This window comes from Zeugodacus cucurbitae, chromosome 5, assembly GCF_028554725.1.
Source record: "Zeugodacus cucurbitae isolate PBARC_wt_2022May chromosome 5, idZeuCucr1.2, whole genome shotgun sequence".
NCBI lineage: Eukaryota > Metazoa > Arthropoda > Insecta > Diptera > Tephritidae > Zeugodacus > Zeugodacus cucurbitae.
The window spans coordinates 35,421,401-35,444,458 of NC_071670.1; the positions used below are offsets into that span (position 1 = coordinate 35,421,401).

Consider the following 23,058-nt stretch of genomic DNA (forward strand, 5'->3'; position numbering starts at 1 on the left):
GCTAAATATATGTATGCTAAACAAGCAAAAACGTGTTTAATAATTTATGCCACATTGTGAATGAAGCAACAAGGCGCTTAAGCCACAACAACAATAAAGCATGTCGAGGCATTGTAGTTGAGTGTGGAGATAAAATAACCCAGTAGGTAAAGTGGGAAGTACAGCTCATTTTAGAAAAACAGGAAATAATTAAAAAATAACAACAACAAATTATAAAAGTAATAAAATTTTGTACTGTTTAAACTACAACAACAATATAAAATTTTGTTATGTTTTACACTAATACCGTAGTAAAAAAATTTAAAAATATTAAAATTTTAGATTTTTTTTTTAATTACAACAACAATATTAAATTTTATTTATTTTTGAATACTATAAGCATTGTAACTCCACAAAGTTCGCAATAAAAGAGTGACACTCAAACTGGTCCTAATGTAACCAAAAGGAAACCAGTTTAAAATGAACAATACTGCAAAGCTTTCGTATGCATATAAGCTCTTAAGCATCGCTCACCTCAAACAGCTTGCCAAGTTGTTGCTTTGTGGTGCATGAAAAAGGGTTTGTCTCATAATAAATGCACGCACACATAAATGTCGCACACACACACACAGAGACACACAGCGAGCCGCCACGCATGCCTCCAAACTTTGCATTTTCAACGAGTTTAATGTGCAAGTGGACCGCAAAAAGGACATCAACAAATAAGTAAGTGGCCTTGCTCGGTCGCGTCGCTGAATCAGCAACATATTGTTACAAAGTTTTGTTATTAATGTTGTTGTTGTTTTGTTGTCATTGCTGCTTGAGTTACACATGAAGTGAGAGCAAAAGACAACCGAACATAATTTAAACATCAAAAAAGCGTAAAGTGAAACAACAGCAGCGTGGAAAATAGACGCTGGACGAAATAATTACACGGAGGGACCAACAAACTTGTGGAAGATTTTGATGTCTTCGGGGCAAGTGCAGGTTATTTTTGCGAGTACTGAAAAAATATTGTCATCATTTGAAGTTATTTTTAGTGTGAATAATGAAACAATGTCCAACAGAGGTTAAAATTCTCATACTGTGACAGAGAGCCTTTAAGATTCAAGCTACTTCTCGTACAGAGTTAATATGGATGATAAAATCAGTTTAGAAATAGCACATATAGAAATAGTATTGATCTTCCGCTATAGAGTCCCGAGAATGCGCAGCCACTAAGAAAGAGTCATCTCTTTTAGTTGTTGGCTAACTGCTCATATGAGGTAAGTTCTAAGCTTATAAAAAAAAGTCGAACATTTTGGAAAAGCTGCGATTTATTTCTTAAGATATCCTCTTGGTTCAAAACACTTGGCCTAGGTGAAAAATGGTCTGGAAAAACAACATTTTGTAGGACGAAGATCCTATTCTCATTTGACTCAAATGTCTCTCTTTTTCGACTTTGGAAACCTAAATGTCCCATGGTCCGAATGTGCAGAATACAATAAATAGAAATCGACTAATATGGACATTCTGACAGCGAAGGCGTAATCCGGAATGTTACATAGTGGTTCAGTTTTTTTTCGCATCGGTCACTGTGACCACTGTGCTTGTATCCATGTAGTCCATATAGGTTACGCCTTGTGAATCCCGAAATCATTTCCGAACTCTGTCTTCTTTATAGAAATGCTCACCGAATGTGGAGAAATTTCACAAAAATGCTAAAGAGAAATTTTCAAACTCTATAGAAAAAGCTCGAAGATTCTTAATAGTTCTATGCTTCAACCTATGGCTTCATGTAAAAAGAGGAATATAATTTATTAAAAATTTAATATAAATTCACTAGAATTTCACCGAAAATGTATATGATAATGTTAGAGCTTTCTCGGAACTCTCACTGAAATTATGCTCAAAGCTTTTGCCATTCATTGTTGAGTCATGCATTGAATAAATAGCGTAATATACTAGGTTTACTACATATATAGGAATGGACCTTTAAAAATATAAAACAGTTAGTAGCCCCATTTATGAATTATAACCGAGAATGCGGTCATTGCCATGCAGTGGAAGAAGAAGCAGTAGTAGCAGAAAAAAGTGCGCATAAAATTTCGCCGACAAAGCTTTATTCAAAAGCGTGGCAAATTGCTTTACTGCAGCACGCACACACCCATAGGGCTTGGTGAAAAACCTTTACAATTTACGACGGACGATGATGATGATGACGTTGTCGTTGTTGTTGTTGTTGTTGGACGTATGTTTTTGTTGTATGTGAACTAATTTCATATTCAATGCCCTCACACTCGCCGAGACGACACAAAGCCACCATTAAAGTAGTGAATTTTCGGTTGAGGGCTTCCAATGGCGCTCATGTTTTGAATTATTTGCGCTGAAGACATTGTAAGCAACACACACACAGACATACACTCATGCGCGATTTTATGCATTAATAAAGGCTTCGCATAAGTGCGTCGGCCATAAAGCGGAAAACCCTGACACTGGCAATTTGTTGGGGTTAAATCGTAAAGGCAGCAGAAGGCTGCACACACCCTCGGCTAGAGTGAACCCCTGAACTCATATCCCTGGCTTTCTTCACGGTGAGCCGCCTGTCAATGTGTTGCCCACTATGCTTAGCAATCTCTATCCTTTCATTGCCTCCCCCTTGCGCGTGTCGGTGTTTTTGTTTTGCTCGAGCGCTCGTTTGACCAATTTCTGACAGCATAAGCTCAACAATAACACCTACAACAACAAAATGTGGCACATTTGTTGCCTTAAACTATTTAAATGCTAACGGTTTATATTTATATAAGGAAGATTTGCAAAACAAATTCTAGTTTCAAAGCAAGTGTTTGTTGTTGATTGTGTTTTTGTATTTGTTGCATTAGCAGCATTGACCTCATGTTTATGGCATGCTGTTAAATGTTTAATTTGCCTCGGTTTTCAGCAACAAAGCAGAGTAATGTCCCAAAAGGCTTAGACCCTATGTCACCTCTGCTTGAGAGACCTAGATTTAACTTAACATTTATAATTAGATTTACACCTCTATGGATATGTATGGGTTGGTATGTTGTGTGACGTAATTAGGAAGATCTCTCTGGTTAAAACTATTGCCTGGTATTTATAAATAAATAAATTAGAGCATAATAATTTTATCTATTCTGTTGAAGAATAATTACTTTCTTCTTAAAAGGTTATGTTCTCGTGAGAGAGGATACAATGGATAGGAAACAAATTAATAAAACAAAAATTTTTAAATTCTTTTTTTTTTTGGCAAGAATGGTGACCCCGAATCGAATAAATAATGAGCTAGTAATGATTATATAAAGCCATACGAAGAACACTCAATAATTTCTCATATGTATGTATGTGATTGGCGTTGAAACCGTTTAGCCTCTCCTCTCTTTCCCTCGCAGTTTGGCGCCAGTTGCAGATCCCAAGTGAAACCAGGTCGCTTTCTACCTGGTCACTCCAACGGAGTGGAGGTACTGCATCGAACACTTTCAGAGCTGCAGTGTTTTCGTCCATTCGGACAACATGACCTAGCCAGCGTAGCCGCTGTCTTTTTATTCGCTGAACTATGTCTATGTCGTCGTATAACTCGTACAGCTCATCGTTCCATCGTCTGCGGTATTCGCCATTGCCAATGTTCTGAGGACCATAAATTTTGCGCAAAATTTTCCTCTCGAAAATTCCTAGTGTCGTCACATCTGATGTTGACATCGTCCAAGCTTCTGCACCACAAGGCAGGACGGGAATGATAAGCGACTTGTAGAGTTTGCTTTTGGTTCGTCGAGAGAGGACTTTACTTTCCAATTGCCTACTCAGTCCAAAGTAGCACTTGTTGGCAAGAGTGATTCTCGTTGGTTTTCGAGGCTGACATTGTTGGTGTTGTTGATGACTTCTCGTACAATAATAAAAAAGTATCTGGAATTGAACTAAATAAATACATTTTGTTTTCGGATATATAGTCCTTACCTTCTAAAGATTAAATTTACTCATTTAAGTACCAAAATATTCTTTTCTTTGTCTTGTATTTAACCGTATTATTTTTACATTGTTAAGTAGATTTAATATCTTATTATAACCTTAAAAGCTTCGAAAAAATAGTTATATATTTCTCCTATGATTAACTAATACGCAGACTTACCAGTGGCTTCATTTTTTGTCTATGTATCAGTCATATATGTATGATAACGATTGAAAGTGCCGACTGGCAGTAGATAAACGACTACTGAGCGATTATGGACTACCGGTGATATTGTACGTGTCGATCAATAGCTCAACCAACGACTGTAAATGCTTATCAATAGCTTATATGACGACAGATATTTTCCAGCCGTTAAAAATCTTTGAGTTTTGTCGATCAACTTACATAATAACAAATGAGAATATGATTGACTCAATCGACTAGAGTCTATTCTACTGCCAGTCGACACGCACAATTGGGGCGCATGATTTATCGATTTTGGCAAAGATAGTTCGCTCTGTAAACACGAAAGTGCCTTGCGAACAAAATAAACTATTATTATAATAATCTTCGGATATGACTCCGTGAGTACGATGCAGAATACTATTCTAATGTTTTCATCATTTTTTGTTACTTGATTTTTGATAAGTTATAAGCATCTACACTTTTTGAAGTCGGATAGAAATTCTGTAATACTGAGCTTATTTGGTATGGGTGGAATATTTACTATCTTTATATAAAAGGTCCAGCTATGGTCTTTCAAAATGATGCCACAAACTTTGAAAAGCAATTTTGTCTTAAATTTTTGATTTCTTTTGTCAGTAGTTTGGACACAAAGCCAATTTAAACTATACTACAGTCACTCATTTGATGAAAAAAAATGACAAAAAGAGTCAACTCACAAGCACTATTTCGTATTTTTCACTTGACTACTTCTTCAAAGATGGAAAATTTAACTTTAATTACAATTATTACGAAAATAATCTTTTTATACACAGAACCCTATTACAAATATTACGAAGCTTTCATTCAAAAGCTTAAATGACAAAACCATGAAAGCTTTTTATATAATACTCGTATTAGTAGAAATTACGGGCATATAACTTTTTATGTAGTCGTAGACTTATAGTCTTCATATGTACATATATATTTAAACACTCCATAAGTATAATAAATATAATATAACATTTAGTGTATAAATGCATATGAACCGTTAGTATTATGGCACGCGTGTAATGGGCACGTATGCGTGAGTGTGAAAATCAGGATGAACAAGTGGGAAGCTGCATAGACATGCAGCATAAAACGACAGTTTATCAACGCGTATTCACGCATGAATGCGAATGAAATGCGCGCTTAGTATACACCAATAGCAAAACGTCCATAAACTACTCGAATATAAATGCAATATTAAGTGTGCTGCTAACTCGTTGCTATTTAACGTGAATGTTATATGACTAATGATAAGCTGTGATTTCAATGGGCTACGCATTAAAAATATTTGTTTGAAGTGTGCATAAATATAAATAGACTGCGCATATCAAAAGCTAAACGGTTGCTCAGTTGTGTGTGTGTGGTCTGCATATTTGCGTATTATTTGTGATAAGCGGCTTAGTGCGCATGCAAGGTCAGTTGACTGAGTGCCAAAATTGTTGAAATTTCAGATAAATTACACACATTATTTTGTGTACTTTCAATGCGATAATAAACTAAACTAAATGTGGAGAAATAATGGAATTTACATAACTTCAGCATTTGTTGTACATACAAATGATATAACTGCAAGCACTTGTAGTGTGACCAGAAAGACGGGAGTTTAAATATGTGTTTGCCGCCGCAATTGTCGGGGAATATGCGAGTTATGTGTGCTCTGGTGCCCAATAATATAAGTAGCTGCAAATAAATAGTTTTATGCAATTTTGTATATGTATATATATGCCTGTAGGAAAATCTAGTTGTTCCGAAAAAGTTCGAAAATCCATTTTTGAAATTTACTAAGAAACATAGCACTGAATTTTTTTTTTTAACTATTTCCTACTAAGGTCCCGAATTAGTATTAAATTCAACATTATATGAAAGAGACAAATACTTCAATTAGTCCATATCTTTTTCATTAGATATCTAATATCTAGAAATGTTTTTTAAGGTCTTGCAATTCGAGTAGTGCGGAAATGTCTATAGTCCGAACCATTAGTAGTAAAAAAGTCCTAAATTACTAAACTATCCTCTCTCTGCATGCTTTCTCTATGATCCAAAACTAATACGAAATAGTTTGAGTTTCACAAGATTCGATCGCAAGCGTGCTAAACTGGGATCATACGTACAACAAATTGGAATGAGTAACGGGTTTGGTTCTAGTTTCGTTTATATTAGAACAGAAAACTCCGAAGACATTTTGACCCAAAAGGCTAAAAACTGGACATCTGTAAATCATGCCGTTTCTGCTCCAACCGTTATTTGGTAGAAAGACCTTAAAGGTGAATGTCTGAAAGAATTCTCTACTAGATAAAATAAAAAAAATCCATGCTTCGTGAAAGTAGGAGTATGTACTTTATCGCATATTATGTTCTGATATTAGCACTCACTCTAGCTCAGGGTTGCTCTAGTATTCTGTGCTTTAAGCATCTTCTTGAATCTACGATTTGATTGAAATAAGTAGAGTTATAAGCTTTGCGTTCGGTTTTGTCTTATCTATATCTGGACTGACCTCAGACATTTCGACACATCGGTTCATATATGGATGGCTCTATTTCACTATAGGCGATAGATGAACACTGATAGGTGAATACTTAAGAGCTTTCATCTATCCCTACAGGGTATCTAACTTTATAACCAACACCCTCGTCCGAGTAATTTCCGTTTGTGAGCCATCGCCCCTTTACTGTGCTTTCCGCATTATGCAATGAAAATTGTTTGCGAATTTCCAAACTTGAATGTGACCAAAATCCCGATTGTCATTTGCGTATATGTTGCTGGGATTTCCAAAAGCAAATTTCTGGCATATTTCACAGCAATAGAAAAGACACAAAAATGCATTATTCCTTTGTTTGCACACCCCGCTTTGTCTATATTAGTGTTGCTGTGTGTTTGAATTGTCTTCTTCCTCTTCTTCTACATCCTCCAATGCAGCAATTGCATTCCATTCCATTGCACTCGTCTTTGTTATTTCATTTATTTGTATGGTTCTTGTCATTCACAGTTGTTGCTGTTGTTGTTGTCGCTGTGGCGTAGGCAGCTTGGCTGCGAAATATGCACACAATCAACCAACAATGCAAGCGACACATTTTAGATGGAAAACCCGAGTCACAGCTGGGTAAACCAAGTCGATTGTCTAGAAGAAGTTGCGCAATCAAGTCGCAAGTACAATGGCCTCTTTTGAACTGCAGCAATTCAAATACTTGTGCAATTATAAGCATGTGCATACAGATTTATAGTAGTATCTACTTACATACTCGAATATGTATGGCTGAGTTTAAAGGAACACAGTGAAAAGTTGTGCCCATGGAACTGAAAGACTGCATTACACTTTCTTTGCTTAATTTGTATTGAAGGTCTCCTATTTATAATAGTGCTTTTCATAACAATTTATAGTATTTATATTTGCTTATACCGGTTACGAATCGAATACACAACTGGTATACAATTCTTAGAAACAAAACAGTATATGATATTGTACCTGTTGCTTGTTGGTCTTGGGCATCACACATTGCTGGTAATAAGTTTGGAATTCATTACGTCCGAACCCTATATTTTCTTAAAATATTTCTCTGGGAATTTTCGAGTAATATACAGAACTAGAGGAAGATGCGAATTTGATCACTTAAGCATAAGTGCTTCTGCTCGGGATTAGATAGATCTTATAGATAAACTAATATCTAGATATAGTCTGGTATTTTGAAAGGATTGTGCTCAACTATTGGGTGTTCACATTTTATGAATATGCAGATATTATTATATGATTATACATATATACAGTGATAAGCAAGCCAAATGCCCATTCAAAAAACAAAAAAATATTATCTGCCTAAGTGAGTAGTTACAATTTCAGGCCATCAGACACACTAATGTGGCAGGCTTTGTTCACCAACGCTCAAAACACGCACACACATCGTAAGAGCCAACTGACGTTTAAAAGTTTTGTGCGGGCTGACAAATATGCAACGGTTGTGGCAATGACGCCTATGTGTATGCTTCAAATCGGTTATGAGCTAAATTTACAGGAAAGTACATACTCCAATATGAATGTAGTTGTATCAAGTATCTGCAATATATCCAAAACCGGAACATATCTAAGGGATTTATGATGGTGGTTTCGTCAACTGAAAACTATATACAAATATGGAATATCTACCAGAAAACAACAACTTATTTTAAATTAATATGATATTTATAAAGAAATCTAATAAAAGGTCTAGAATACATACTACATTCTATATAAAATAACAAACACTACTTTTATTTATTTCAGTTTTCGAATGAGTGCAAATATTGAAGTCAAACAGGAAAAAATATATAAAATAATATCGAAATAACAACGAAATCAAATTTGTGTGATTTCAAATTGCTGAATTGCTAACAAATTATAAGGTATGTCTACATCTTTATTTCTTTTAAACAAAAAAATTATAACATAACTAAAGCGAAATATTAAATGTATTAGGTCTACAACTTTGCTTCCGCGGTTTTTTGTAAATTTAAGACTTTTTTTTGTATATAAACAGTAACAAAAATGTTATTCAAAATATTGGCCGTCGCTAGCTATTCAAAAGTTGACCATCTTTCTGGCAGCATGCGTAATCCGTGCAAAAGTCGAGAATTCGGGTCAAACAGTGACATTTTCAGTTGCGAATAAGTCTGGGGTGCAAACAGATTTCTACAAATATTTTGTTAGGTTAATGTTGACACATATGTTCAATCGATATAAAACGATTTAATCGACCAGTGCTTGACCCTAGAGACATCTATTGGAAAACGGCGGAAGCAAAGTTGTATACGAATATATTCTCGCAATATGTTGCTCAGAGTATTATAGTTTTGTTCTCCTAACGGTTGTTTGTGTCATCCAGAAATTAAACAGTTAGCTACCGTTTTATATATACTATATAAATGATCAGGATGACGAGTGGAGTTGAAATCCGGACGACTGTCCGTGCAAGCGATAACTTGAGTAAAACTTTAGATAACCAAACTCTCTTGTGTCGTTTCTTTTAGCAACCCTTATACAGTCTAAAATTGGAGGGAATCGCATTATAACCACGCCTACCTTCCATTCAAATATTATGTTGAAAACTATTAAGAATGCTTTAATTCAGAAAGGGAAACCACCAGAAACGTTAAATTTCATGATAAAGATTGTACAGAAGCGCTGCATTCAAAATTCTGTACACAATTTTAAATGGGCGTGGCTTCACCCACTTGTGGCACAAAAACAATATCTCAGAAACTACTCGAACAATTTTAACAAAATTGGTTTATTACATTTCCCTGTCATGCCAGTAGCACAATTTGAAATTGGTCCTTCCTTACTTGTTTAATCATAATCTTCTATTTTCGTTAGGTGACAACTCATTTCAAAACATTTTTGAATTACAAAGTTCCAGAAATATTTCACTTAAACTCCTCACTTTAAGTGGTCCAAAATATTTTCCATTTTGCTTGATTTTGCTTCAAAGCGATTTAATCAAATTAAGTAAATTTCCAAGGACCAAAAAGCAATTTAAGTCAGGAGTTCTTTTGAGAATCATTCAATGTTTGTTTATAATAGACCTGCACGTAGTGAATGAACTTTACGTATACATGTAATAACTGGCTTGGAATTCTATTAGATAAATTTTGCAATATCGAAATTTTTGACTTTTATTGAGAAATAATTTAATATATTAAATAATTTCACTTACTAAGCTAAAGTCAAGTACTAAGATATTTTCAGTGCATCAAAAAAAGACAAAAAAAATATAGTGAAAAATATTTAGAAAAATCTAAAACCTTTCGATTACTACAAATTTCACTCATAAAATCTATAAAATTATATTTGCAGTTCGTCAATGCCTTTTTAGTTAAATATTAAGCTTTATGTAAAGCTTTACTAAATCCTTGCGAGCTTTCTGCAAATAATAAATTTACAAGTTGCCAAGAAGAGTATACTAAATATTAAAAAAATGTGTAAAAAGTGTGTTCTTCGTTAAGATAAAGCAAACGCACACACACAAATAAGTTGTTATTATTGCACTAATTTATATTTTTATTGCCGCAACTAGCAATGACTGGCATAGAAATGCAAGCACTTGAGTTTGAGTGTTGCAGATTTGAGCAGTGCTCCCAAGATATCAACGCGTGGCGGCTATTAAACTGTTTGCGAGTACTTATATGCTTTCAAATACACTTAAATATAATAAGCATATATTTTGGGGAGATTTAGCGGCATGACTGTAAGTTGCAAGTGTGTTGCAAGAACTTTGTGTGCATTGAACTTTCGAAGTACATTTGCATATAAGCGGATACTTGTGAATGGTTATACGAGTGTGTGTATTTGTTTGTAAGCGGCTTAATGTCCTTTGTTGGCTGCAACAGCTATTCTTTACTGAAATTCATGAAACATATGGAACTATAAGTTGTTCAAAAATTTTTGCAAATTTTTTGTTAAAAAAATATTAACTTTTTCGTTTTTCTTGCATACATTTAGGCGCTCAAAATTCACATTTTTGGCACAAATATGAGGAAAGGCTTTGTGAAAATTTGCGCGAATTTGGCACATTTGCTTTCTCAACACATTCGTTGCTTACTCTTGACAAATTTGCGCAGAGTTGCATGCATGCGTGTGTGTGTGCGTGAGTGCGTGCGAGTGTTTGCGTGTTGCAAGTGTACGTTAATGTTCTTAATTGTGTTCAAGTTGTTTTTTCGCATTCTCTGCGGGAGTTTTTCCGACTGTGTTCTTTGCGTACAAGTTACTGTAAATAACTGCGACAATTTGTTGAGCCTGCTTTTGGGCGCGAACACCCGTATATGTATATGTGTGAGTGTGCGTCGCAGAGTTGCATGCCCTGTTGCACACACAAACACTTGCAATCATACAACAAGACAGACAAGCAAAGTAATTTGTCATTTAATCGCATTTTCGCGCAAAAGCAGCTGTAAATGAGAGAGTCGGCGAAAGGGGAAGTGTGGGGGCGTGGCAAAGGAAAATAAGCTAAATATTATATTTCCGCAGCGCTTCGTGTGCAAGTGCAATAAGTGCAAATAACAAGGCATGCGGGTCTGCAACAAGCGCTTTAACACCAGCATTGCTGTTGGCAACATATAAGCAACAAGAGCAACAACAACAGCAACAACAAACAAACAAAAACGCTATAGACTAATATGCTGTCAACTGAGCGTTTTCCTATATTACTCGCATAGCTGTTGCATATTTGCAAGCCGGGTGTTGCACACACGCTCTATACGCGGTTACGCCTGTAAGTATGCAAATATGCATATTTTTTGTTGCATTTTCTTCCTTTTCTTCCTTCGGGTGTTTGCGAAATTTAATAAATGCACGAAAACTTTTCACAGCGCTGACATTATGTGTGGCAGCGTATTACATACTTACAACACACACATGCAACAATTTAACTCTGCCGCTCTCTCTCTCTCTCTCGCATTATGCCGCTTCTTAGCTCTGCTCATGTGTGTGGCTTTGTTTTTTGATTTCTGCTTACTCGTTAGCAAATTGTACAAATATTTTGCCACACTGTCGTCATTCCACCGAAGACAGTTGGCTGTTCGCAATTTCGCATGAGCGTGAAATGTGCAAGTTTTCTGCATCAACTTACTTAATTAAGTTCTGTTTGCTAGTTGTATAAAGTGAAATATTTTTTAAGTACATAACTTGATAAGAGAGATAGTTGCCACTTGAAATGCTAATATTATAACGGTGCTAAGTTTTTACTAATGAAAATTGCTTTACCTACAAGAAAAAGTAAATGAAGTAAGATAGTAGAAGAAAATGATGATAAGAAGAGAAAAGAAACTACTTGGCATACGATTTAACTAATCAGTAACTAAGAACCTGAAAAAGAAGTTTTAATAAAATATATCAGTCATGATAGTTACCTTTAGTTAGTGTATGCAAGATATGCTCTTTCATCTAATGCATATTCTGTATGACTTTGTTTTACATTATCTACCAAATAAAATCTTACAAGTACAAAGCGATTAGAAATCGCAAAAAAAAAATTATTTATAAGAGAAATAAACTTGCTTTTGAGAAGATATCACGTATTTTTTATTCTTAAATTCCAAAATAAATCCCACAATTCAAGGCTATTTCATGATCAGCCTTTAGCAAAAGTACTAGACATAGAACATACTTTTGGGGGGTTTACCATGAACGAGTATAGAAAACAGCAATTTACATATATATTTCGATTGTAAAGATCGGTTCGTATCTTGAAGCGGAGGCTTCAATTTATTAATGGTTAAAAGATAAATCTATTTTTCAGATCTCTAGCATTCCTCGCCATAGATTATAATGAAATAGAATGCACATAGGACTGCTTTCGAAATATCCGGATTTAATATTGAAGACAAATCTGCCTAACGACTTTAAAATGCTAAACCTACCGTCCTATCATTAATTCCAGGTTTGTAGGCCCAACACTAAAATACAGCCAGTTGATTACATTGAAGTCTCGAAGTTTGACTTTATCAAAACTAAGGGATTGTGGAAATCAAGGGGCCCGCTGGTAAAAGTGATTTCGTGTCTGCTGCGTCTGTCTGTAAATAAATTCCAAACGTGATGCTGAATTTTCGAAACCTTAGCAGCAATTAGCCAGCACCAAATGTGGTTCCGGAATAAGTCTTATGAAATTGCAAAACGAAAAAAGACCAACTGCGAAAAAAGTATTGTTATTTCTACAACTATTCGAGTTACAAAATCTCATGATAGATTTTGTAAAAGTCGGTTCATCTCGTTGATTAGAATTTCTAAATACTATTCATTTTTCTAAATATTCGTACACATATTTGAATACAATTTTTGCATCCGAAAATTAAATCTTAAAAAAATACATTTATTTCCACTGACACCCAACAGCAATCGTGCTCCTTTAGCCGAATGCACTGCGGAGCTTCATGAATTGAAATGCAATCTACGTAATGGAGGATACAAATTTACAAATCTAACCATTAACAAAGTTCGACGAAGTCAAAGCTTTACAAGTCAAACCAAAGAAAAAAAATTGTATAAATGAATCACCCAAAACAAATAAATGAAGAATACAGCATGCAAAAAAAAAACGGGAAGCACTGAAAGACTTGCAAGCACAAACGAGCATCAAACACCGGAGAGCAGCTGAAAATGTTGAAAAAGTATGAGCACAACCTTTGCTGGCAAAGCGTTGTAGTGTTCAACAAATAATATCCGTTCACCATCAATTCGCAAAATTCATAGAATGCTTTTATGCTCGCAAAAAGACTGAACGCTTGTAGACCCAATGAGCCAAAAGAGGTTTTTTGATAAATTTCGAAGACCTTGGTGGTATCTTCTGCTTTTGCTAAAGACTGCGATTACGTTCGACAGCCTTTGTGTTACCAGAACATTCCTCAATGTGGAATTTCTTGTATCGACAAAACGTCGACTTCCCTTCAGTGTTTCAGCGTTTATGGGGAACCACAACTAGATCCCATGAAATCGTTCGTTAACCTACACTAGTCTTTGGTTATTTAAGTTTACTTACTGTTATGAACAGTTAAATATTCCACAAATAAAAAAAAATTTAAGATGTTTGAGAAATACAATCTAGAATCTACATTTTTATCTTCACTGGGTTAACCGATTGCACTTGCAAATATCAGCTAAACTATACATTCGCCATTTCATTTGCATCTCGTCCAATACGAGTACGTTTAGAGGAAGTGATGTAGTAGAATGGAGTGGCAATGGTGCAGTTACAGCAGCAAATGGCAAAAATATTGTATTTCATCGGCAACAGGGCAAGTGTTTGGCAAACCTTTCAAATTTGATTTGTTGCTATTGGTTTCGTCTTTACCTGGCTTCGCAAATTGTTTTGTTTTTGTCTTTTTTTGGCAAATGGTTAGATTGCACTGCGCTTATGCAAAGTAGCCTGAACTCAAATGGACATTTTAATGGAGAATTCATCTCTTCTGGGAATATATATAGAATACTTATTTGCTTTTTTTGTATACCGTTACAAGGCTTTGGTCATTTAATCAATTTCAGGGAAATGTTGTAGTGTTTTTTCTAATTAATTATAGCTCACACGAATGTCGGTGGCTCATGAAAAAAATGTATTTCATTAGCTCTCTCCTTCTAAGATCTCATTAAAAGAAGTAGGCAATGCTGTAATTTTTATGTTGATGGAGATATTGCTGACGATATAAAGGACAATCCTTCGGATGTTATTTAATTATTTAGCACCTATGTATATGCTCACTGGGAACTGTTAGCACCTAAATTGAGGAAGCTCGCAATGTCCAAGACACAATGACTTCAAAGGAACCCACAATGTGATTTCCTAAATACAACGCCGCTGACCGATCTTCCATATATTCATCGAAAAGCGGTCGGTGGAGGATTACAAACTGGTATTTTGGACTATCCCTGGAACTCACCGCGAAGTAAGTCATTCTATCCTTCTCAACTTCTTCACTGCACCATATGTCGGACAAGGAACGCGTACCAGTGTGAAACTATACATCTCTTGACACTTATCAGTCTAACAGTCCTACCTCCATGTTTCAAAATTATTGTACTGAATCTACCGACATGATTTGGCTATTTCTTAGGTTCTACGCCTTACTTAGTCAATATTTCTGATCTGAGACACATTGCTAAGAAAAATATTCAAATACTCGATCTTGAAGAAGTTCAAACATCAATGGTTAAGGAATAGAAAACTGCGTAATTCAAGGCCCTTTAGTTAAATTGTTATATTCATCCATTAATTTGAAGATATACCTTCGTCGAAATTTTTCACTGAAGTATGATGATCTTCCGCCGCTCTGCCGATGACTTAATTGATCAGAAGTAATAATTTCGAAAGTTCGTGTCAAGATAATGGTTTTGTCGGAAGCGGCAACCGCTGTCTTGGATTCGGTTGAAAGTACTATTTGAATGCTCGAAGGACTGGATTTGGGGATAGTAACTTACTGTTTTACTACTACTTTCCATTGAAGATTGTGGAAATTCATTTCTGGCCAATGACTGATAGATATTTTGAGAAGTTTGTTATTGCCTGTATAGAATGCTGAAGGAAAAGTTATGTAACTTTTTACTAAACGGATTTTGGCTGTCCGAGAACGGAATTTACAACAAACAATTTACTTATCGGTGAATTACAACCACTATAATAGGAAGTTTTTTAGAAAATATTTCCATTCCACTTTTTTGTACATTTCTATTAGATTTTTCTCCGTTCTCTGTCTTAATCCTACCAAGCAGGAAGGCACTTTTTATGCAAAAGGCAATGACTTTTTCGTACATGTATTACAGTTACATTCTTATGCCGGCAGATTTAATCATCTTAGCTTGTCTCATCAGCTTAAGTGATTACATTCATATGCTACAGGTGACTCTATGAGATGATATGAGCCGTCTTTTCCATACTCATACAGTAAAGGGAGAAGGTACTGAGATTAAATTACTTTTTAAGCACTCTGAATTTTTTTAGCTGCCTTTCATGCTGCACAAATTTTTCGCTTTTAAATTTTTGCTGGCATTAAAGCCGCCTATTTTTCTCTTTTCATACATATGCAGATACACACATAGTTATAAAATTATATTTATAGCTGCTGCCATGTGGTAAAATGTTTAGCAAGTCTTCAATTCAAGCGTAAAATTGTTTGCCTTTTGACAACCTCAATGGCGTATGCTGTCGCGAAATTTTTTGTTGTTTTGTGTTTTTGCTCCCTTTGCTGAAGCCAGCGACTATCACGTGTGGAAAGCGGAAGCGCTGGGGCCGAAGGTGGAAGCGAATGGTTAGGCGATGCGTCGCATTTGAAAATATGGCTGCAGCGGATGTGGAACGCATGACGTGAAAGTATTTTTAAAAACGTTTTTGCTCATGCACGAACCGGAGCGAAATGCGTATATAGATATTTGTATCTGTGGATGTTGATTATATATAATATTATAGCATATATGATAATTTTCTATACCAGGAATTTGACGATGTATGAGTCTATTCACTTTTTTATATATATAGAGATAGTACACATTTTATTATGTCTCTTAGCCTGATAATGTCTAAAGCTTTGCGACGACGCGACTCATTAGTTTATATAGCATATCATATATCGACATATATATATGTAGAAGTGTGTTCCTTTTAATTTGAGAACAGTTTATGGCACAAAAGAATGCATTTTATTTAAAATTTTCACTTTTCAATTTCATTTATCATACTTTAAGGTTGGACAGATCTTTAGTCTGAATTTTCTTCTTCTTGACTGGCGTAGACACCGCATACGCGGTAATAGCCAAGTCCACAACAGCGTGCCATTCGTTTCTCCTTTTGACGGTTTGCCGCCAATTGGTAATTCCAAGTGAAGCCAGGTCCTTCTCCACGTGGTCCTTCCATCGGAGTGCAGGCCTGCCTCTTCCTCGGCTTCTACCAGTGGGTGCTGCATCGAACACTTTCAGAGCTGGAGCACTTTCGTCCATTCCAACAAAATGACCTAGCCAGCGTAACCGCAGTCTTTTTACATACAGCTCCGTCGTCTGCGGTATTCGCCGTTGCCAATGTTTAGTGCCGTCTCATCGGATGTTGACATTTTTCACGCTTTTGCACCATAAAGTAGGATGGGAATGATAAGCGCCTTGTCGAGTTTGATTTTGGTTCGTCGAGAGAGGACTTTACTTTTCAATTGCCTACTCAGTCCAAAGTAGCACCTGTTGACAAGAGTGATTCTGCGTTGGATTTCGAGGCTGACATTGTTGGTCTTGTTGATGCTGATTCTCAGGTATACGAAATTATCTACGACTTCAAAGTTATGACTATCAACAGTGACGTGGGAGCCAGGGCGCGAATGCGCTGACTGTCTTGTCCTCGTTCACCACCAGACCCATGCGCCTCGTTTTTTTATCCAGTCTGGAAAAAGCAGAACTAACGGCGCGGATGTTGTTTCCAATGATATCAAAATCATCGGCGTACGCCAGCAGCTGTACGCTCTTATAGAAAATTGTACCTTCTCTATTTAGCTTTGCAGCTCGTTTGGTATCGAACGGCTCGCAGAGGTCCTTCCCGATCCTGACGGAGCTTTTGGTGTTGCTCAACGTCAGCTTACACAGCCGTATTAATTTTGCAGGGATACCATAGCGGGATAGAGCTGTCGAAAGCAGCTTTAATATCGACAAAGAGATGGTGTGTGTCGATCCCTTTTTTACAGGTCTTTTCCAAGATTTGGCGCATGGTGAAGATCTGATCTCAAAATCATATACTTAATATCATAATCTTATTCTTAGCAATATCTCAGTTATCTGGGGCGTACATTGTTCGAGTTTACTATATTTTGATTTCAGGAGTGAACTTTCATTATTCATTCATTCGTTGGTCATTGAAATCGGAATATATGTCCTTTGACCGGTTAGACACTCCTCCATATAATTTCAGTCTTCCTCCTACGTTGTTTAGGCTTTTATGGGTTATTCATATAGGCTTACCAAGGTCGAGTCCAGCTAAAAGGTGGATTGCTTAGCAAATTGAATGAATATACATATAATATTTAGATCATTACAGTTTACGCAAAAAAACTATTTAAAACATTTTTGAAAAACTTTCAAACTCAAAAACAACTGAAGATCACACATTTGTGATTTCTATAGATATACATATGTAGATAAAGAAGTATAAGCATATTTAAGAAAACGTTTACAGTATCTCCATCATTCACATTCCTCCAGACACACTCCCGCTGATCGAGTTCCAACGGTGGCTTGTCGCATTAGCAGTAACAAGTAACAAGTTATTACAGCTATAAAAAGCTTGTGAGTGTGTCAAGAAAATATATGGTAAATGTCTATAGCACGAGATTTAAAAAATAAAAGCAAAAAACAACAGCAACAACAACTAATAGACAGCATGCAGCGTGTCTGAAGCTACAAAATGACATAGTTCAGCAGTGAAAAGTGGCAATATATGCGTACTTACGTGCCGTTGTATGTGGTGTAATGCCACAAAGAAAATGTGTAGAAAGCAAAAAAAAAAAAAAATTATACAAATATGCAGCTGAAGATAAAAAATGTACAAATATTACGACACATTTTGCAATAAGCGCCACGCACACACACAGACACTCCCCGACACAGTTGAAGACACCCACCAGCTGCAGAGCTGTTTAGCGCCACTCACTAAAAGCTCGGCAGATGTCTGCAAAAGTGCTGATATTTACACATGTTTTACGCATTCACACATTGCCACTTTCATTTCCATGCATTCGCCTGGCAGCCATCGCTTCCGATGTCAATGGCTTTCGAATACGGCAGCGCTGTCGCTGTGAATGCAATCTGCCAGCATAATTTGTTAGTAAAAATCCCCAGTGCAAATTTAACACACTCACCAACGCACATACGTGTATAAACAAATTGGTATGGCAGCGCAGTGCCATTTACGCGCGACACTCACGTATGCATCGCATAATAAATACGCGAGCAATTGCATGAGGACATGTGAGGTGTATTTCAAAGTAATTTAAACCCTTTCGGAGTTACTAGTGCATTGCGGAGTAAAACTTGTGGGAGTATGATATTAAAATTTATATTTTTCTTAAATTTTTCGAGGCGAAAGTGGTGTCTCTGTTTTCAACTGCTAGATGGAACCTATTTATATGAAGTAAACTCTCATAACGAGCTTCTAATTTCATACGTTATAGTTTGAACAGTGTTCTATAATAGCTAAGGTTCGAAGATCATTAAATCACGCCCACAACCATTCCACTACCAGCTTCGAAAACTTGAAGATCTCATATGTCGAGTCCGTTTGAAGGACAAGTTTAAATCATTACTGATTCACATCCGGTTCAAATCAAGACTGCTGCATATCCATCGGATTCCTAATTTTGCTCGTTCCTTCCTTTGATTTCAGTTGAGGCTAAGGTGTCGTCAACTCCGAAAACACTATATTTCCAATGAAGACGTAATGACTTCTTTGTTACCATCAGTTACTACGACAGCCGAGTTCTTACAATCGGCACGGACTCTGCTTTTTATCCAACCAAGAACTATACATAAATTCCGATGCATACCTTATTATTCGAGAATCTCCGATTTGTGTTTCCAACGAACAGATACCCTAAATTGTTCTCTGTTAATATCCTAAAATCGCAGTCAATAAATCTCCGCCTTTTCTATCTAGTGCTAAACAACTTTGAATCAATCCATAATCATCAATCTCGTAGTCCGCCAAATTCGTCATCGCTTTCTTTTTTAACACGCCCTCATTTCAATATTAACAGTGTTCTCTCATGACACAGTATTCTTTCTTACCAAACTCGTACTGTCTCTAAATTTACTGCAACGTCAGTCAGTCGTTACAGTCAAGCAGATGACTCGAATAAATTTCCTACTAGGAAACTATGAGTATGGGTGAACGTTTGTGGCTCCGCAAAGCAGCTTAATGTGTTTACTTATTTTTGCTTTTATCAACTTTAGAAGAAGTGCAAGGTTTTTTAATTAAACTACTAAACATATTTGTTGATGGTGGCTGGTGGTGACAGAAAATGGAAAGTGCACATTATCTAACAGTCATTATAACGGGGTATAACGTGTGCTCACTACGTTCGTGAGCTTTATGCAGGTTTGTTGCGATCGAATGGTTTTCAATGGATGGTTTCGTGGAGAAGTATGGTGTTGTATTTAATATTGACTTTTTTAAATAGGACTGAAATTATTTTAAAGCATTGTTAATAATATTTTGATTAGAAATATCTAAATATCGAAATCAAAAGACCATACAAAAAGTTATATATCGGTACCACAACAGTAATTAAATAATGGGTAAAAATCATTATACTCATACTTTCTCTGAAACATTCCTTGCTTTTTCATTTATGCAGTATTCACTGGAGAGCGTTCTTTCGATGAGTGATTGGAGAAAAGTCTATACTTCGTTTTTAATGTTTTTTCTAAGAATTGATGATCGTCTTCACTTAAATCATTTATTTATATCCGAATCGAATCAAACAAGCATACTAGCAATATCAAATAAATATATAATAAAATATCTTTATTCCCTACTGTAATTGACTAGACTGATATTGATTGTTGCTTTTACATGTATGTTTCTCGACAAGGGTTCAATTTGCAAGCATAGCAAAACGTAGAATAATTTTGAGAATTTTCGGGTACTTATTTGATATATATACTCGTATTTGGCGAACGAACCACTCACGCCGAATCCATCAGAGCGCACCATTTTTTTCTCCTTTTTGCTTCCTGGCGCCAACTGGAAACACCAAGTGAAGCCAGGTCACTTTCCACTTGACCTCTCCAACGGAGTGGAGGTCGTCCTCTTCTGCGGCTTCCTCCAGAGTTGGAGTGTTTTCATCCATTCGAGCAACTTGACTAGTTTTATAGTTTCGTCGTCTGCGGTATTTGCCGTTGCCAATGTTCAGAGGACCATAAATCGTCCGCAAAACCTTTCTCTCGAAAACCCCAAGATTCGTCTCATCTGATGTTGTCATCGTCCACGCTTCTGCGCCATACATAAGGACGAGAATAATGACCGACTTTTAGAGTTTGGTTCGTCGAGAGAGGACTTTACTTTTCAATTTCCTACTCAGTCCAAAGTAACATATAGGATGGGGTCATATATAGAAGTTCACGTAAGTGAGGAAAGTTTCTGATTGCCATTCACTTGGGAGTGGCCAGGAACGATTCTTCTCCACATGGTTCAAGCAGCTCACGACTTCCGGTTTTAGACCAAGTATCCCCTGAGTAGCCAACAGACATTCCTTTGAAGGCGAGCTAAAGTGAGAAGGCAAATCCCGATTCTACGGTTGTGCGTAGGGTTTGGAATCCACCACATAAAAAACTTCCTCAATGAAAGACCAATATATGGTAAAGAAATAAACAAACCTAAAAATATGCGAAGATGACTTGTACTTATGGTAAACTTAAGGCGGGTCTTCAACTACGCAAATGTGGTCTTTTTGAGATATCTTATTAAGTGTGCAAAAAAAGGATTGTAATCATGTAGAGAGCATTATATTTTTTAATTAGATACGATAATGTAACTTCCTTCTGAAGACTTATTCCAAATATTCAATAATCGTACAAAAATTTTAACAATGCCGTTAGTATTCGTGTTCGTATCATCACTTGATCTATCCTAACGGGTACTATTATTTCGAGTTTAAATTTTATTTTTAAATTGAGTAATGAAATTAAGTTATTCTGGTGCACACAATTACCGTTAAATACTGTCCATAATCGGAATAACTTAAATTTTTGCCTTTATTAAAATTGGTGCAACTGTAAAAAACGCTTTGCGTAGCTAACCGTAGTCGCTAACTAAGTGAACAGCAACAACAACTTTAACTCTCCTGCACAAATTTTCCACTTGTTTCGCATTTTTACCGTCGCTTTCGCTCTGATTCCTGTACTTGACACTTAATTTACACATTAACTGTACAATGCAAAAACAACAACAAGAGCAGCAGTAACACCAGCAACACCGACACGAATACGACGAACCGAGCAAAATAATTATGTGCAACATTTTCACAGCTTGTTGCGCGTGCTAAGGATCGCCATCGCCATGGCAGCGCACGTTTGCCACCTTCTACTCCAACTAACGGTGATTTATTATGGCCGCAGATACGCTTAGCGCAGCGCCGTCGCGTTCGCCGTCAACGCCAATAACAACCGCGTCGAAAGGATAAAGTAGGTGGCCTACACTTGGCGTTCGGGTCTATAATTTACCTTCTAATGCTGGGCGCGCGCCCTCTACAAAAACAACAATAAGAAACAGAAAAGCCCAAAACAACAAATAAAGGCATAAATAAGAATATAAAAAATAAATAAATATCAAATAAAGTAACTTAGGTAAATATTTCACGCACACAATGCAGAGCATACGCTGGTTGGCAGTCACCTAGGCACACGGTCGCCACATCGGCCACTCGCACGTCGCACATTCACCTCGTATAACAGTGAGCGAACAGATGGTGGCGACGTCTGATCCCTATGGCGTACCTCGACGGCGGCAGACATTGGCAAATCTGTTGAGTAATTTTTATGCGTTTCGGGTTTACTGTTGTCTGCATTTCTTTTTTTTTCACCGTTATCCGTTATTCGTAAAAAGGTTGACGTGATTCACATTTTTCACCTTTTTCTCCAGCGCGAAAGTATTAGATTTCTACTTGCTATTTTCCACCTTGTTTGCATGCACCCACACACAACCGAGCTCCGCAGTCCATATGTGTATGTGTGCAACATCGAGTTTTTACCTTCTAACGGTGTTAGGTGTGCGTGTTCAAGCAGGCGGATTGAAATTTATTACGCATAAATCTAGGCGCTTCGCACCGGTAAATATAGTACACGTAAACCCTAGCGCTGCTGCGTGGCGTGCTCGAAACGCTTGCGTACGTGCGTGCGCTGCGTGTGACGTCGCTGGCTGTCAACGTGTAATCGGATCGCTTTGTGCATGGCCACGAACGTGAGAAAGTAAAACGTAGATTTCAATGCGTGTGTGTGGTCGTTTATAAGGCAGTACAATCAAGAAATGCTTGGAAGAAGGCTTTCCAGTTGAGATGTGTGCTTTTGCGCTGCATTTTTACTATCGGGATATGATTGTATATATATGTATATACATATATGTATGTATGTTAGTATGCGTGTCTCACCAGATTCGCTTTGCTATTTTTCACTACAGCTGATTCTGTTAAGTAAAAATAGCAGTTACTAACGCGGAAGAAAAACGAAGTTGTAATAGCAGTGCTAAGACGACCGTCTATGAATTTGTTAGTTGGATACGCATAGTGGATAATTATAAATAGGATTTTAAATTAAATTGTAAACAAAAGAATTTACGATTTCACAAACCTTCTCAGTTTACTAATGTCAATATCAAATAATTCAAATGGATAGCTTAAAATAAACAGAACCAAAGAGTTCGAAGAACACCCATTGGAAAGAGTTGAAA

General features: G+C 36.5%; 2 protein-coding genes across 4 annotated transcripts in view; one reads left to right on the top strand and one right to left on the bottom strand.

The window, feature by feature from the left end:
- Positions 1 to 23,058, top strand: part of LOC105215500 (uncharacterized) — a 465,848-nt gene that overhangs the window by 61,544 nt on the left and 381,246 nt on the right. For both annotated transcript variants that reach the window (XM_054230743.1, XM_054230744.1), the window contains one exon: positions 8,391 to 8,509. The gene's annotated coding sequence lies outside the window, so the exon portion shown is untranslated. The remainder of the gene's footprint in view (positions 1 to 8,390; positions 8,510 to 23,058) is intronic.
- The window catches only part of LOC128921882 (uncharacterized), a 67,205-nt gene that overhangs the window by 32,584 nt on the left and 11,563 nt on the right, over positions 1 to 23,058 (bottom strand). The window lies entirely within an intron of this gene.